The sequence below is a fragment of the Crotalus tigris genome, unplaced genomic scaffold (assembly GCF_016545835.1).
Source record: "Crotalus tigris isolate CLP2741 ecotype Arizona unplaced genomic scaffold, ASM1654583v1 scf7180000017881.257975618366:2651188, whole genome shotgun sequence".
Classification (NCBI taxonomy): Eukaryota; Metazoa; Chordata; class Lepidosauria; order Squamata; family Viperidae; genus Crotalus; species Crotalus tigris.
The window spans coordinates 334,877-350,695 of NW_024096698.1; the positions used below are offsets into that span (position 1 = coordinate 334,877).

Here is a 15,819-nt window from a genome sequence, read left to right on the forward strand (position 1 = left end):
GCTCGACCACCGGGCTCGTCAGGCCAGGGCTTCTGTCACTTTGTGACCTGGTTGACCTGCCTAGCTGTAGACCCTCGGGCCCCTTGAAGTGATAGCCACTGCTGGGCGTCTCTGTTGAACCTCCTAGGTCCATCCAAGACCTGTCAGGAGGCTGTCCATTCCCTGAACCCTGTTCTGTGTCCGGGCTTGTGTGGGTTTCTGTACTTTCCCAAAACTCAGTTACTCCCTGATTTGGGCTAGAGGTGTTGTAGTCAGGACTTGGTTCCTCGACCACCTCCCTGTATGTTTGACCCCCTGTAGGATTTGGGGTAAGGTCAGGCCAACCTTGGGAATTGTGTGCCAGCTCTCTTGCGGGGAATGATTTGTTGGGATGCCCCCGGGTATCCTCCGTGACTGGAGTGCTGGGTGATGTGTGTGGAAAGTGAGTATGCCCCCGGGGTGACTCCCTGGCTGGAGTAGGCGTGGATGCCTGGTAATTAGGTAGGCTCATAGAATTCTTGTTCGGAGCTCTCGCGGAACCCTGGGATGGGCCGTTTGTAGCTCCATCAGTGGAGATGGGCAGCAGCTCGTGCCCTTCCCTTTGCTCCAAAGGGTCCCTCCCCCCCTGGAAAAGACCCAGGAGTCTCATCTGAAAAGTCCCGCCGAGGGCGGAGTTGGTCGATGTGCCGACGCAGGACACGACCGTTGGCCAGGGCTACCTCGTAGGAGAGAGGACCTGTGACCCTGGAAATAGAAGCGGGGACCCAGGTATGACCAGGGCCGTAATTGCGAGCCCAAACCGGGGCACCCACAAGTAGTTGTCTAGGTGCCCTAGGATGTGAGGTAGATGAAGGCAGTCTGTCCGGATGCAACCGGTCAAGTTTAGTAGTAAGTTGACGCCCCCAACGAAGTTCAGCTGGGCTTCTCCCGGTAGAAGTGGACGGTGTGGTGTGATAAGAAAGGAGGAAGTCAGCCAACCTGTGATGCCAGTCCCCGTAGGTGAGTCTTTTCAATGCGTCCTTTGTGATGCGCACCATACGTTCAGCCATACCGTTGGTGGATGGGTGGAAGGGTGCAGACGTGGCATGACGAATCATGTTTGCCTGTAAAAAAGCTTGGAATTCGGAGGAAGTGAATTGAGGGCCGTTGTCGGACACAATGACATCTGGCAGCCCGTGTGCAGCAAAAATCCCCCTCAGGACCTGAATAGTCTTTGCAGTGGTGGTGGATGAGACAGGTACAACCTCAAGCCATTTCGAATGGCTGTCAACAAGGACCAAGAAGAACTGGCCCTGAAAGGGTCCAGCGTAGTCAATGTGCACCCTAGACCATGGGGACTGTGTTTCCTCCCATCTATGCACGGGAGCTTGGGGCATCTCTGGGCGAGATCGTTGGAACAGGTGGCATGCATGCACCTTAGCCTCAATATCTTTATCTAAACCAGGCCACCACAAGTGGCTGCGCGCAAGAGCCTTCATACAAACAATGCCAGGATGACCCTCGTGGAGGGATTCTAAGACCCTAGTCCTCATTGAGGTGGGAATGACAACTCTGTTTCCCCAAAGCAGACAACCCTGAGAAAGGGACAGCTCGTTCCTTTTGGACCAGAAACTCTGAAACTCAGGACTAGGGCAGTGCTCAGGCCAACCAGACAAAACCCAGGAACGGACACGTGAAAGTGTGTGATCTGTACCTGTTTCAGCGGCAACATCCCTGGCACTAAGAGGGAGCTCGGGCAAGGCTTGGATTGATAGAATGTTGACAGCTGGCGCAGGGTCAGCTTCCACTACTGGCAGAGGCAATCTACTGAGGCCATCAGCCTGGCCCATTTCTTTTCCAGGCTTGTGGAGTAAGGAAAAATCATATGCAGACAAAAAGATAGACCACCTAAGCATTCTAGGGGAAATGATTTGGGGAGTCTGCTTACGTGTGGTAAACAGTCCCAGCAGAGGCTTATGGTCAGTGAAGACCGTGAAGTGCCTGCCATATAGAAAGTCATGGAATTTTTTAATTCCAGCAACAACAGCCAGAGCCTCCCTGTCTATCTGAGCGTAGTTGCGCTCAGCAGAAGACAATGTTCTGGAGTAATATGCAACAGGAACCTGAGTTCCATCAGACCTGAGGTGGCTCAGGACAGCTCCAACCCCGTAAGGGGACGCATCACAAGCGATGCACACAGGAAGAGACTTGTTGAAATGTGCAAGTACACTGTTAGAAGTGAGCAAAGCCTTGACTTTGTTAAAACAACCCTCATGCGTTTGTGACCACTGCCACACTGCTTGCTTGTCTAGTAGCCTGTGAAGAGGCTCAGCTACACTAGCTTTTTGTGGAAGAAAAGAATTGTAGAAATTCAGGAGGCCCAGGAAGGCCTGAAGTTCGGCCTTGGACTTTGGCCTAGGTGCTTCTAAAATAGCAGTCAGTTTGGATTCAGCAGGATGAACACAAAGCAGGGTGGCAGCCTTCAAGCTCTCTTCCTTCACTTGGTTTGCCTTGAAGTAGTTCTCCACCCTGGCTACGTATGACTCCCACCGCTCTGGATGTGAGACGTCGAATTCCGAAAGCCTTCCGATTTTTGCCATCTTCAGGAGACGGGTCTATCAGCCAGCCTACCCCCGAATGCGCACTGGATTGGCGGGTAGCTGCCGAGTCGACGCCGTTCCGCCGCTCAGGACTCACTTGGGTAAGCTTACACTTCTTCCTTTCCAGGCGGTGTAAGGCAATCCCACCTTCGTCGCCAGTGTTGAGTCCGTGGCGGGAAGCAGACACGAGAAGCAGTTGAAGTTCTCAGTTTTCTTTATTCTGCGTTCAGCTTACAAGTAGATGGCTTCAGCAGCTCCCAAAACCTCCCAACTTCTTATATAGACATTTCCCGGGTAAATGCGATACTTTTCCCGCGCCAGCACCCGCGCATGCGCACAGCGCTGGCGACAGCCTGTCTGGTCCCGGGCAGCTTTGCACCTGCCCGGGACTGCCTGCAAACGCCCGAGCCGTTTGCAAGGCTCGGGACATAACAGGTAAAGAATGTAAAGATTGTTCCAAGGTTATTGACAGATTATAGCTCATTGCGGATGGAACTGGTTATTGGAAAAGAGGAGAGAAGATTATGGAGACTGAATGAAAACTTTAGATAAGAAGTGTATGCTTAGAAACTTAAGGAGCATTTAAAGGAATATTTTGTTTTAAATATGTATAAGGGGATTTTAATGGTATAAGTAATGCTTATATGTGTGTTGATTGTGATGACAAAGAAAGATGGATAAATTTTATATAATATAAGTATGATATTAGAAAATATTGTTTAGCTTTTTGAATAATTTATATTTAAATTTATACTTAAAGTTTATAATATTTTAATGGCGGACTAGATTTCAATTAATTCACTTTATATGAAATATGATATTTTGTAATGTTATTAAATTAGGGAGATGATTGGTTTACTAATCGTGAAAGAAACAGAAGTTGTGAATTATAGATAAAATAAATTATAATGGTAATTTGGTTGGATTGTAATGACAAAGAAATTATTTTAATGTTAATTTCTTTTTTCTTTTTCTCTTTCTGTTTTTCATTCATATTGGAGTTAAAGTACTTAATAATTCGTTTATTGAATGTAATCATATTTGTTTGAGGTTTATTTGAGTTTAAAAGTTTTTCCTTTTAAGGAAAATATTATCTAGCTTTTGAATAATTTATATTTAAAGTTTAAGATATTATCTAGAAGTGTAATTATTATTATTCTTTAATTTTTATTTTTATTTTTTTTTATCTTTCCTTTCTTTTTTTTCTTCTTCTTTTTGTTTTTTATATATAATGGAGTTAAAGTATCTTACAATTTGTTTATTGAGTGTAATTATATTTGCTTAAGGTTTATTTGGGCTTAAGACTTTTTTTCTTTTAAGTTCTAGTTAAGCCTGTATTCAGCTCTGGGAAGAATGGGGGAGGGTTTTGGGATGGATTGGAAGGGATTGGGGAAGGGGTTTTTATTGTAAAATCTTAAAAAAAATTAATTAAAAAAAAAAACAAAAAACCTATTTCTTTTTCTGAACATGTGATGAAAACGTCTGTCAGCTATACAGTAAATTGTGCAGTGGCCTTGCCACATAGCCTTTGTGATTCCGTCTGATTGGAAAAACACACGAAAAGCCTTCTACGTCCGATGTATACTATGTACAACTTCACTGAAGCAACTTATACTTTTATCCTTTCCAATTTGCTCAGTACAATAAGGCACCTTATGGCTAAGCTGCTACCAGATTTTATATTGTATCATGCTGCAATTATGACCAGGGCCTCCTTTTTCAAGAGATGCAGCTCATATCAGTGATTCTGGATTGCTTGCTTTGGAATAAACCAGAGATAAAAGGCACAACTTGATCTCAAGTTTCTTTTTCAGCCTTGAAAAAGAAACACAAAAGAAACCCAGAAAGGATTCCCCTGTTCAACAACCCAGTATGTTCCATCTGAGCAGGCTCATTCATCATAAACTGAGTATGCCAGGACATGTGAATGAAATTCCAGAGTTGTTGGAACATGAACAGAACTTCATATATCACCAAGAACCTTAACTTCAAAACCAAAGTTTCCTCAATTCATTCGTACCCAATAATCAATATTGCTTATTACTATTAATCAAATGCTTAATCGCTTATCCCAAAGGGCAATAAAGATTATCACTGAGAGTAGAAGGAATAGAAGAAAAAACAACAACCACTGTTTATCAAAAGATTATCTGAAAAGAAAATATATTTTTTGCTGTCTCTCTGTGTAACTTCCTCCTAATCTTCCTCCTGACTGATTGATTGATCAATTATGTGCCCTAAAGTAGCTCCTAGCAATCAGATAGATAGATTTTTCTCCATGATGAACTATCCCTAACGATATTCTCATCGCCACTGTGAATTTATAGACTGCTGCTGGTTGTTGTCTTCCCTTCCTCCTTTCTCAGCATTAGAGCCTTCTCCAAAGAATTAGTTCTTCACAGAATGTGACCAATTGTAGATAATTTGAGATTGTTCATTTATGGTTTGAGCAACTCTGATTTGTTCAAAGAGCCTTTTGTTTATTTTCTTGGCTGTCCGACACCAATTCTCCAATACCAAAAGTTCCAAAGTGTCAATACTCTTCCTAGTCTGCTTCTCCAAAACCCAACATCTGCTTCCATGGTGTCACAGAGAATACTATGGTTTGCATGATTCTGATCTTTGCAGGTATAGACACATCGTGGTTTTCTTCAACTTTCCATATTGACTTTTGGAGGGAAGTCTGCTTTTATAATTCTGTTCCGTGCATTTACACCATTCATCACCATGACCTCAGTACCTTTATAAGCCCCTTCTTTTCATAAGCTATTTCTGAGAGCAGGTATAATCTTTACCATTAGAATACAAAGAAAATAGGATAGCCAGTTAAGTACAGGGAGGCCAAAATTATACCAGTCTTCCAGACTGCTCTGTATATCTATCGGCTTATTCCTAAGGACTGCTTCTTAATTGATTCCTGCATTGTGACGCAAAGTGAATGCTTTAAAAAAAATGCCTGCTGTGGAGGTTTTTTAGCATGTTCAAAGCCAGAGGAGACAAATTAGTCTAAATCATAATTCTGGATGCTTATTTAGGCACACCTAAAATGAACCACCATACAGCTTATTGTGCTGGGGAAGTGTTAGGTACATTTTCGACCTTCCACTGCGAAAAATGAATTATAGTACAAACAAAAATAAATCAGTGCTTCACAATATAGTTTCCCAACTCCAAGATGAGTATCATATTGACATTAGATTATGTTACTGTGTTTGAAATCACACCCCAGGCTAACCTTCTACTTCCATTAAAGGAACAACTGTATAGTTCATAGAAGGATGTTGGCTTAGTATTTTATCTCAACAGCTAAGCTTCATTTACAGAATATCAGCAGTCTACATTAGAAGCTGTATATGTTCCCCTTATTTATTCAACTTATATGCCAAATGTATTTTAAGGGAAGATGGATTGGAAGGAGATGGCCATGGTTTTAAAACTGGAGGAAGATAGATCAATAACTACTCTGACAGCCTAAAAAGCAAAGGATTGGCAAACTCTAGTAATTAAAACCAAGGAGCATAGAGAAAAAAATGGGACTAAATCAAATAAGATAACAACAACACTCAGCTTTAAAAGTGACAATAAAGATATTGAGGTGATCAATAGCTTATGCCTTTTAGGATCAACCCTTAAAGGAACCAGCAGTTAAGAACTAGCAGCTCTGATAGCCTTATAAAACGTATTGAAATGTCATGAAGTACCTACACCTAAAAAGATCAAAATCGTGCAAGTGATTCTGTGGAATCTATAGAAGCAAAAGTTGGATCTTGAAGAAACAGAAATATTAATACTTTGGACATTGGTGTGAAGAAGACTCCTCAGAATGTCATGGACAGCCAAAAACACAAATTACACTCCTTCTGAAATATCCAATTTTGGATTTTGACAGAAGATTTCAGATGAAAAACTCCCTAGTTCTAGCAGCTAAAAGACATTACGCAGGTGTTCCTTTCCCTTCCCCCCTTATATCCGTGTTTTTAATAAAGGAAGAAAAAGAAGGAAGCTGCATTAGAAATACACAAGCAGTTTTGCCTGCAAATTATTATTTGCAGACCTTTCAATAATATTTTTGGAATGCTTCAAGATAAAGCACCCCCAAATTTGGAATAACATCATTTACAATTTGACAGTTTGAATTCCATATTTATTATATGTAACAGTTATTAGGGCACTTATCTTCTGTATACATAAGGTGGGGAAATGATTATCTATACAGAAACACAACTGTGGATAAGCTGAAATTTGTTTATTTGTTCATTTGTTTTTTGCTTCTCGTTAGGAATTCACAGTTGTCATATACTGCATTCTTTTCTTCTTTTTTAACACTCAAAATAATTGAGCGAAGTAGGTTAGAGAGAGAGACAGACAGACAGACAGACAGACAGAGACAGAATGACTGGTCCATAGCTTATATATATATATATATATAGTCACACAGTTTTTAAAATAAAGTGAAATTTTAAGACAGACATAACTTGGGAGAAAAAGAAAATAATTTAGCCATGACTTTGTCCCCAAAAGGTGCAGGGATTTTTTTTTTCCCTAAACAAATGCTGTGTGGTAGCAAACCTGCCAAAGGATTAAGCAGAACAGATGAGACACTGCCCAATTCAAAAACTGGTAAACAGAAATACCACTTTGTGGTAAACATGTTCTCTGATGCCTGCCAGATTTTTCACAGTTTGGGAGATGGATAGAAGTTATCTTCTCCTATGCATAACTCTGTTAAGAAGCTCAAGAGTTCTCTATAGTTTACAGCAATGTAACTCTGGCTTGTGAAATAAGATTTCACAGTTTCATATGCTTCTGTACTACAACAGAACAGTTGTATAAGTGCTATTAGGCATCACTGTATATTATGCCTTAGCTTGCACTGCTCACATTTTCTGCAAAAGCAGTTTACTTATATTCTGCCTCCTTTTTTTCTCCCCTGATCTCCCCAGTATTCACTCTAAAAGGCTTGATCCAAAGTAGTGTCTGAAGCTGCTGGAAATAGAATAATGTCATGAAATAAATTTCTATCTTCTCCAAGAATTGCTTTAAATGGACCCAATCAGGAATATATACAGGGAGGGCACAACAGCTAATTTGGGAGCTAATTTTTATTACATATAAAATTGACTGAAGAGCCACAGGAAGCAGGATGATTTTAGTAGAAATTTAAATGTTTGCAAAAATTTCAGCAGATCGAATCTAACTCCAGCTTCTCATTTTTAAATGGAAATTGTCTTCTTTTCAAAATTATTTGGAGAGCTTAGATATAAATCTAAGCTCTCCAAATAATTTTGAAAAGAAGACAATAATTTTTTATCCAGAAACAGTTTCGGGTGAGCTCATACCACATGCAACTGCTGCAGGAAGCATGGCTGGTGAATAAATGAGGCAGCTCCTTTTCAGTGTGGTTTTTCAATCCTGAACTTCTTCTGGATAAAGTAAAAGCACATTATTTAGTGTAGCTTCAGTTTTTGCTGCAATTCTCAGTTCATGGCTTACAGTGTTTGAGCTGATGCACGCATTGTATTCTTAATTTTGCTAGTATTATTCAGATTTGTTGTTTCAAAGGCCTAATTCCGTTTCTACGTGTATATGTTTGTGTGCATACTAGCTTGGGGATTTTGGGGGCAGAAAAACAGTTTATACATTGTGATAAAAGCAGTAAAATGTTTATTCTTTGGTAGAAAAAAATGTGAATTCCTGAAATAATAAAGTTAAATGACAATGCCAAAACCAGTTTAAAATACACTGCTGGCCACTGCAAATCCAGCCCTTCACTTAAACTGGAATTATAGACACCATGAGGAACATCCAGTCTCTTCACTTCCTGATCTGCCTTTTGACTAGCCAGAGCCAGGTGAAGCCTTTTAGATTAAGTTAACTTTCTTTGCCTTTATCAATTCTTCACAGACATTGGGCACCAGTTGAGAATTAGATTGAGATAGATTAGATAGAAACTAGTCTTCCCCAGTTTGAGGTCTTTCAAAGATGGGCATGCTAATTTGGAATTTTGGAGAATTCCAAATTCCAGGAACTTTTGTAGGATAGTAAGTTGAATAATAACTATATAGGTAGTTCTCGGCTTACAACAGTTCATACAGTGACGATTCAAAATACAACTGGACTGAAAAAAGTGATTTATGGCAGTTTGTCACACTTACAACTTGATCAAAATTCAGATGCTTGGCAATTGACTCATATTTATGACGGTTGCAGTGTCCCAGGGTCATGTGATCCCCTTTTGCAACCTTCTGACAAGCAAAGTCAATGGGGAAGCCAGATTCACTTAACAACCAGCTTACTAACTTAACAACTGTAGTGATTCACTTAATAACTGTGGCAAGAAAGGTCATAAAATGGGGCAAAACTCACTTAACAAATGTCTCAATTAGCAGCATAAATTTTGGGCTCAATTCTGGTTGTAAATCAAGGGCTTACTGTAATAGCAAATCATATTTATGAATCTATACAATTGATGGAACATGCTTTGTTTACCATTTGAACTTGCAATTCTGTCTAAAAACTATGATGATATCAACAACAATTGTACACCAGATTTATATCCTTTTTTGTTGGCAGGAACATGCCCTCCGCAAAGATCTGCTCAGGGCATTTTTGCTCATGGAAACATGGATAATGATTTTTCCCAATTTCTCCTTTTTCTAACTGGATTAGATGGAGAAATTAAGTGAAATAAAGCTACTGTTTTCAGCAGGAGCCAAATTCTCTTGTAACATTTAGCTTATATTGACATAATCTATGTGAACTATTTAAGCATTCCCATCCTTCCCTAGAAGATCAGGCAGTTCTTTAATATCATTACTACTGAATTTATCAGTGTCTGAAGTAGGGACATGTGACAAGCAAAACTATCTTCTTCCACTAAGTTCATTAATTCCCTTGAAAAAGCAGCATTACCTGGCTTTCAAAAGAATTTCAACCCAGCCCCCAAACTACTATTAATTATCAAATAATACAAACTGGCTCAAATAGGAGTAAGTGAAAAAAGGTTTGAGCAATGGATTTCTTAGTTTGTAATTTGGTCATGTCATTCATTCGATGCTGACATGCCTGCACAGGCTACAACAGTGACATAAGCAAAAGCAACATGATACCAATATGATACATACCAAGTATGTAGCAAAATAATTTTTATATAATTTATTTATCAAATGTATATTTTGTCCATCTCCCTGATAAAGTGACTTTGGGAGGTGTCACATTCTGCTCTCTTGTCTACACCCTATTTAGCACTCCTACTGTGCTTATATAGCAGATTTTATTTTTTATTCTTCTTATCCCAAATTAAGATGAGAGCTTTGATGTTCACTTTTGCCTTCCAGTTGTCTATACTCTGTATTTTATGGGTTCTATACTCTTCTATACTCTTTACTCTGTTTGACAGACCTTTTGAAAAAAAGCAGGAGGCTAAGTTTTTGTAAATAATGTCCATATTTTCTTCTATGATTGCTGGACATGAAGTGTCAAGAAATAAATAAGAGATCTACAACTAGCAATAAAAACAGGAAAATTAATCAGTGATCAATCTTTTGGAAGGAAAAACAAGAGGGACTGTGACATATTTTAATGATTCTTTGAGAATAAGAACTGAAGCTTGATTTCACTGATTCCTGGCAGTGAAACCCTAATTGGTGTGTGTGTGTGTGTGTGTGTGTGTGTAAGTGACATTAGAAATACAGAAGATTCTTTCTATATCTATCAGTGAAATAACTAGATAAGTTCTTGCAATTAAGCCTAGGAGCCTCAAACAGGTATATTTGCTTGTCTGAAGTGGGATCTTCTATAGATCAAACAAGGCCTCTTCAGTAAGCTACAATTTATCCCTAGTCTCTCCTGATTTTGGTCAATGGCTCCAATTCACTGGGGAATCCCATCTCTTGTGAAAACTGTCACGGGGTCATTTGTTCTTCTGCAGCTTCCTATTAAGAGCTGCTTTTTGATACAGAATTGACTTTGGAGGCCCAAGTTCATCATACTATTCCCCAACATACTGAAGAACTGTAATGAAGTTATTTGAAGTTTTAATACCTATCAGTTTTCCAATTCATTTATTAAGATCACTGGGATGGTAAATAAGCCTACACAAGATTGTACACACACACACAATAAGCCTAGACAAGATTGTACACACACACACACACACACACACACACACACACACACACACACACACCATTTCTCAATCTCCAACCTTGTCAAATCGAACACAAAACACAGAAGGTTTTTTTTATAACAACTGGAGCACTACCCTAATGTTTCTTCACATAATTTTATGTAGCTTATAAATCTCTTTTTTGTTTTTCCTTTTTGTTTTTTTCCTTCATTGTGCTTTTAAGTATCTTTAAAAAAAAAAAAAGTGGATAGGAAAAATCCTGTTTATAATTACCCAGAAGTGAGTCTTTGAGTTAGTCTAAATATATACAGAGTTAAATTATTACACTCTTTGCTTCTATTTTATTTTCCATAATAAGGCACGATTATAATAGCATTCATTCTAATTACTCTAATGTATAAACTTATACTGTGTGGTTTATAACTAGATCAAAATTGTTTTAAAAAACAACTAAATAATATATTTCAATTTTATTTCAATCTCCAGCTCATCTGTTAGTCAAAGAGCTGCTGAAAGACAGTTACTAATTTTTTCTGACCCCCAATATCTAGATAAATCTAATATCATGCAAGGTCTGCTGGTAAAAACATTGTTCTGAGAGTAATTTTCCAGGAAACAATAGCGCTTAATCTTGTTCTTCCACTTAAAGCGAATCTTAGAAAATGTATAGCAAAATAGTCAGGTGCTCTCTGGTAAATACCAGTTTGTCCCTTAGAGAAAATTGTGGAACCTATATAAAAGGATGTTTCATTTCATTTTTAATACAGTAGAAGAACCTATCTCTAAAATTCATTGTATATATTCTACAAAATATAGAATTTCAAACCTGTTCTAATTCTCTCATTGAGACTGTCCAAAAAATATAGTATACATGGCAACCATTTGAATTCTTTCTCCTTGTTGCTATCAATACAACGTAAGACATCCCATGCAAAAAAAAAAAAAAAAATGCATATTGAAAACCAGTGCATTACACAAGCCTTTTATATAATGAAAGGCACATTCAAAGGCAATCCTCTTCAGCTGTAACCCAAAAAACGTAGGCAATAAAAACCAAATGTACAGGTACAGATTAGGTGAAACTGCAAGAGGGATCTTGGAATGCTAGTGGACAATCACTTAAATATGAGCCCGCAACCACCAACAGAGGGATAGAATGGAGATCACATGAAAGGTTAGTACTGCTATATAATTCCTTAATAAGACACACTTGGAATACTGCATCCAGTTTTTTAAAACAATGTTGAGACTCTGGAAAGAGTGTAGAAAAGAGCAACAAAGATGATTACGGACTGGAGGCTAAAGCATATGAAGAGCGGTTGCATGAATTGGGTATGTCTAGTCTAGTGAAAAGGAGAACTAGGGGTGACCTGATAGCAGTGTACCAGTATTTGAGGGACTGTCATAAAGAAAAGGGAGCCAATCCACTTTCCAAAGGACTAAAAGGCAAGATAAGAAGCAATGGATGAAAACTAATCAAGGAGATGTTTACTCAGAAGAAAAGACCACTGTACTTACTTCTGCTAAGCATGTGTTTGTAAGATTGCAGTCTTTATAACTAGATATGTGATGACATCAAACTGTTAACCTTCCCAGGTAAATCAGACAGGAAACATGACCAGATAATTTTACTTTATCATTAGCAGAATATTGCAATTCTGAAAGTACAGATTTCCCACCATCTCATTTACATCCTGAGGAGCTAGGATGCATCCCTGATGAAACTCTTTCTTATGCCCTCTCTTGTCTGACTGCTCCTTAGCACATTTTCTCCCTGCCTCTCAAGATCTTTCTCACATATACATATATATTGCATTTAATTATACACATCTGAATGTTATCCAAAGCCATTCATCAAAAAAAATAATAATGTAGCTTGTTCTTTTGTTTCAAGGAGAGGGGCTAAATCCCCTCCTTGTGGCATTTAATGTGTTTTGAACCACAGAAACTTCCTTGTTTAGGCAGACAAGAGTATGCACCACCACATTCCCTTTTGAGGACGGTAGGTGCTTGTTATCCAGTAGCTGTAGAAACTGTAACGGTAACGTTATCTCAGTTGCCTTTCTTAAAGGCTAGAGTAAAGCCCTTGATTTCACCTTGCAAGATGAAGCTGAAGTAATATATCTCCCACAGAGGTTGTGACTTTCCTTCAACATACACATATGCACGCAGACACATAACCAAGTACATTTGGCACAATTTATGCCAGGAGAGAATGAAAATCAGTCTAGTGTAAAAATTCACATAGGTCTTGGTGTCCGGCACGTAACCACAACATAGGCAACATAGCTTTGATGCTACCTTCTCAGTTATTTCTCTTCCAGATATAGAGGTCCTGACATTTCTTTGGTATTTGTATGTGATTAAAATATACCCTAAATATAACTTAATTTCTATAAATAGCAAAGTCTGTTTCAAGGCCAATTAAAAATAAATCTGGCCTTTAAGACATGTATAAACAACAAATACGTTAAAGCTGAAATAAACATTACCTATTATCTTAAATATTTCCTTGGATGAAGGAGACAATTTTCAGTTGTGGAGTTTTCAATTTTATGTACTGACCTATAAAAAGCTTCAATCAACATTCCAGTAACTATTGAAAGATATTACAACCTCAGCAAACTAAAATCTGCCTTTGTCTTTATTTTGTTTCATATATAATTCTATTTATGGGAGGGGAAGAATCTAATGCAGATGCTTCCTTTTGTTATTATACAAAACAAAAATCATATTCTAAAAGGAGGCTTGCAGTAAATGAAGAGTAACTACTACTCTTCTGTACATAAGTACAGTAATGCTAAAACATTAAGAGGTTTTTAAGAAAAGATTGGATAACCAATTGTCTGACACGGTATAGGATTTCCTGCTTGAGCACAGGGCTGGACTAGAAGACCTCCAAGATCCCTTCCAACTCTGTTATTCGGTTATTTGGTTAGTTTTGTGCTAAGAGAGTTTCCTTTCAGCCTTCTCCACTTCTATTCTTCCTCCAAATGGCCACAAGGAAGACCCAAGGGGCTTTTTCGAAGGCAACTGGACTTTGTTTTTCCTTGAAGACGCTTCATTTCTCATCCAAGAAGCTTCTTGGATGAAAAGAGAAACTCCTTTGAGGAAAAACAAAGCCCAGTTGCCTTCGGAAAAGCATCTTTGAGATAACCGTGACGTGGATGACTGAGAATCCCCATAGATAGCCACAAGGAAGAGTTCTGGATTGTTCTGCTTCATTTGGATTACCTACAGTTTTCTTATTATCTGAATGCAGACAAACTATGCTTCATTTCATTTGGGATTAGTAGAAAAGGAATCATGCTTGTTTTTTAGTAGTTATATAGAAGGCTAAATCCAATGTAGGATTCAGATGAGACATTAGCTGCAATTCACTCAAACCAGGATCTTTGCTTAAAAGGGAAGAGGGATGTGAAGCTTGTAGTGCTATTTTTTTTTATAGAATGTTTCTGTAAGGTGTTCTATAAGCACTTTATATAACATTTTAAGAATTATAATAAAATAAATGTATGCTTATCATCTAAAAACAATTAACAAGGCAGAAAGCTTCCAAATCTATTCCATAGACCAGTGATGGCGAACCTTTTAGAGACCGAGTTCCCAAACTGGAACCCAAAACCCACTTATGCATCGTCGGGTGCCGAGTGGGTGTGGCCCATTGGGTATATGTGGCCAATAGGGTGGGTGTGGCCCATTGGGTGGACGTGGCTGCAGTGGTAACAGCAGACTGGGTGGACTAAAAAGTTCAATCAATCAATTCCAACTTTGCAAGATCTTTTTTTTTCCCACGAGAACTTGAAATTGACTGATTGATTTTTTTTTTGTACAAGGTGGCAGAGGCCTAAAGCAAAAAGGTTTTATAAAACCCAGCTGAAGGCTTAGGTCTGGGGCGACATCGTGCTTGCCCACAGAAAGGGCTCTGAGTGCCGCCTCTGGCACCCGTGCCATAGGTTCGCCACCACTGCCATAGACTCACAAAGGAGCAAATATGTTACCCTGAATATTAATGCAGATGTTTGGGATTCTGGAATCCTTAATATTTGAAGATTGCCTGCTTGAGGGACTTTGACTTATAGCCCTTCTTCATACAGTATCTCACTTGGCAATGTCATTCGGACAAGGATCGCCATCAAAGACCTCAAGAGCCTAATCTTTAAATAAGATAGTCAATGAAGGGGGCAACCCCTTTCCAATACAGAATTTGTCTGGAAAATTCCTAAGCATCCATGAGATATTTTAACAAAAAAGCAGTTTTGTTTTAACTGCTTCCTATTGGAGCACAGCATTTATCTGGTTTTTATATTTTTAATTGTACACAGCCAAGAGTCGCTCTGTGAGTGAGATGGGTGGTCTCTAAATCTGATATATAATTAAATATAAAATAAATAAATAAAAGTTCAGAATAATCCCATTCCCAGATAATGTTTTTTATACTCTATTTTGAATTAAGTTAAGCTTCTGGATCATTTTAAAGACAGGCCCTGTAAATGATTTAGTTCCCATAAACACTTATACTGTTTTTAGACTGCTTTGAAAATATGTTTAGCTGCTATCTGTACTGCCTTTGGTTGTGATTTTTCTTTCTTTTTGGTTAGCCAGCAGAAGTACTGTAAGTTATTATGGTGGCCAGCGGTTGATTTTCTTAATTGTAATCAATCTTCTTTTCCTTTCTTAATTATAAACTACCCAGACGTTATATGGGTTGAATGGACAAGTATCAATTAATAAATAATAGTTCAAATGACTGATTGTACGTTATGTGATTACCACCCTTGTTTAAGATCTGTTTTTGAATGGAACTCAAAATGAAAACAAGCATTTTACTTTTTCATAAACTTCCAATCAAATATATCTGAGTACAAATTCTCATATATAGCTGAATATAAACAAAAAGCAGTTTTACTCACAAATATAAACAGGTACACAGTTAGTAAAAAAGAAAATGAATCCACAATAAGGCATATATCATTTCCAGATGTGTGTATTTTTCAAACGCAAAGACACAGTGGAGAGATGTGACTTGGCTGTACTAACCAAACTATGCAAGCATACATGTACACACATGCTTTGTTAAAAACAAACGTTTATTAAAAACATAGCCCATAAAACTGAGTACAGTCAATGCAA

The 15,819-nt window shown here is 38.4% G+C and overlaps 1 protein-coding gene across 4 annotated transcripts in view; it reads right to left on the minus strand.

The window, feature by feature from the left end:
• The window catches only part of LOC120308186 (aminopeptidase O (putative)), a 191,825-nt gene that overhangs the window by 13,756 nt on the left and 162,250 nt on the right, over positions 1–15,819 (minus strand). The window lies entirely within an intron of this gene.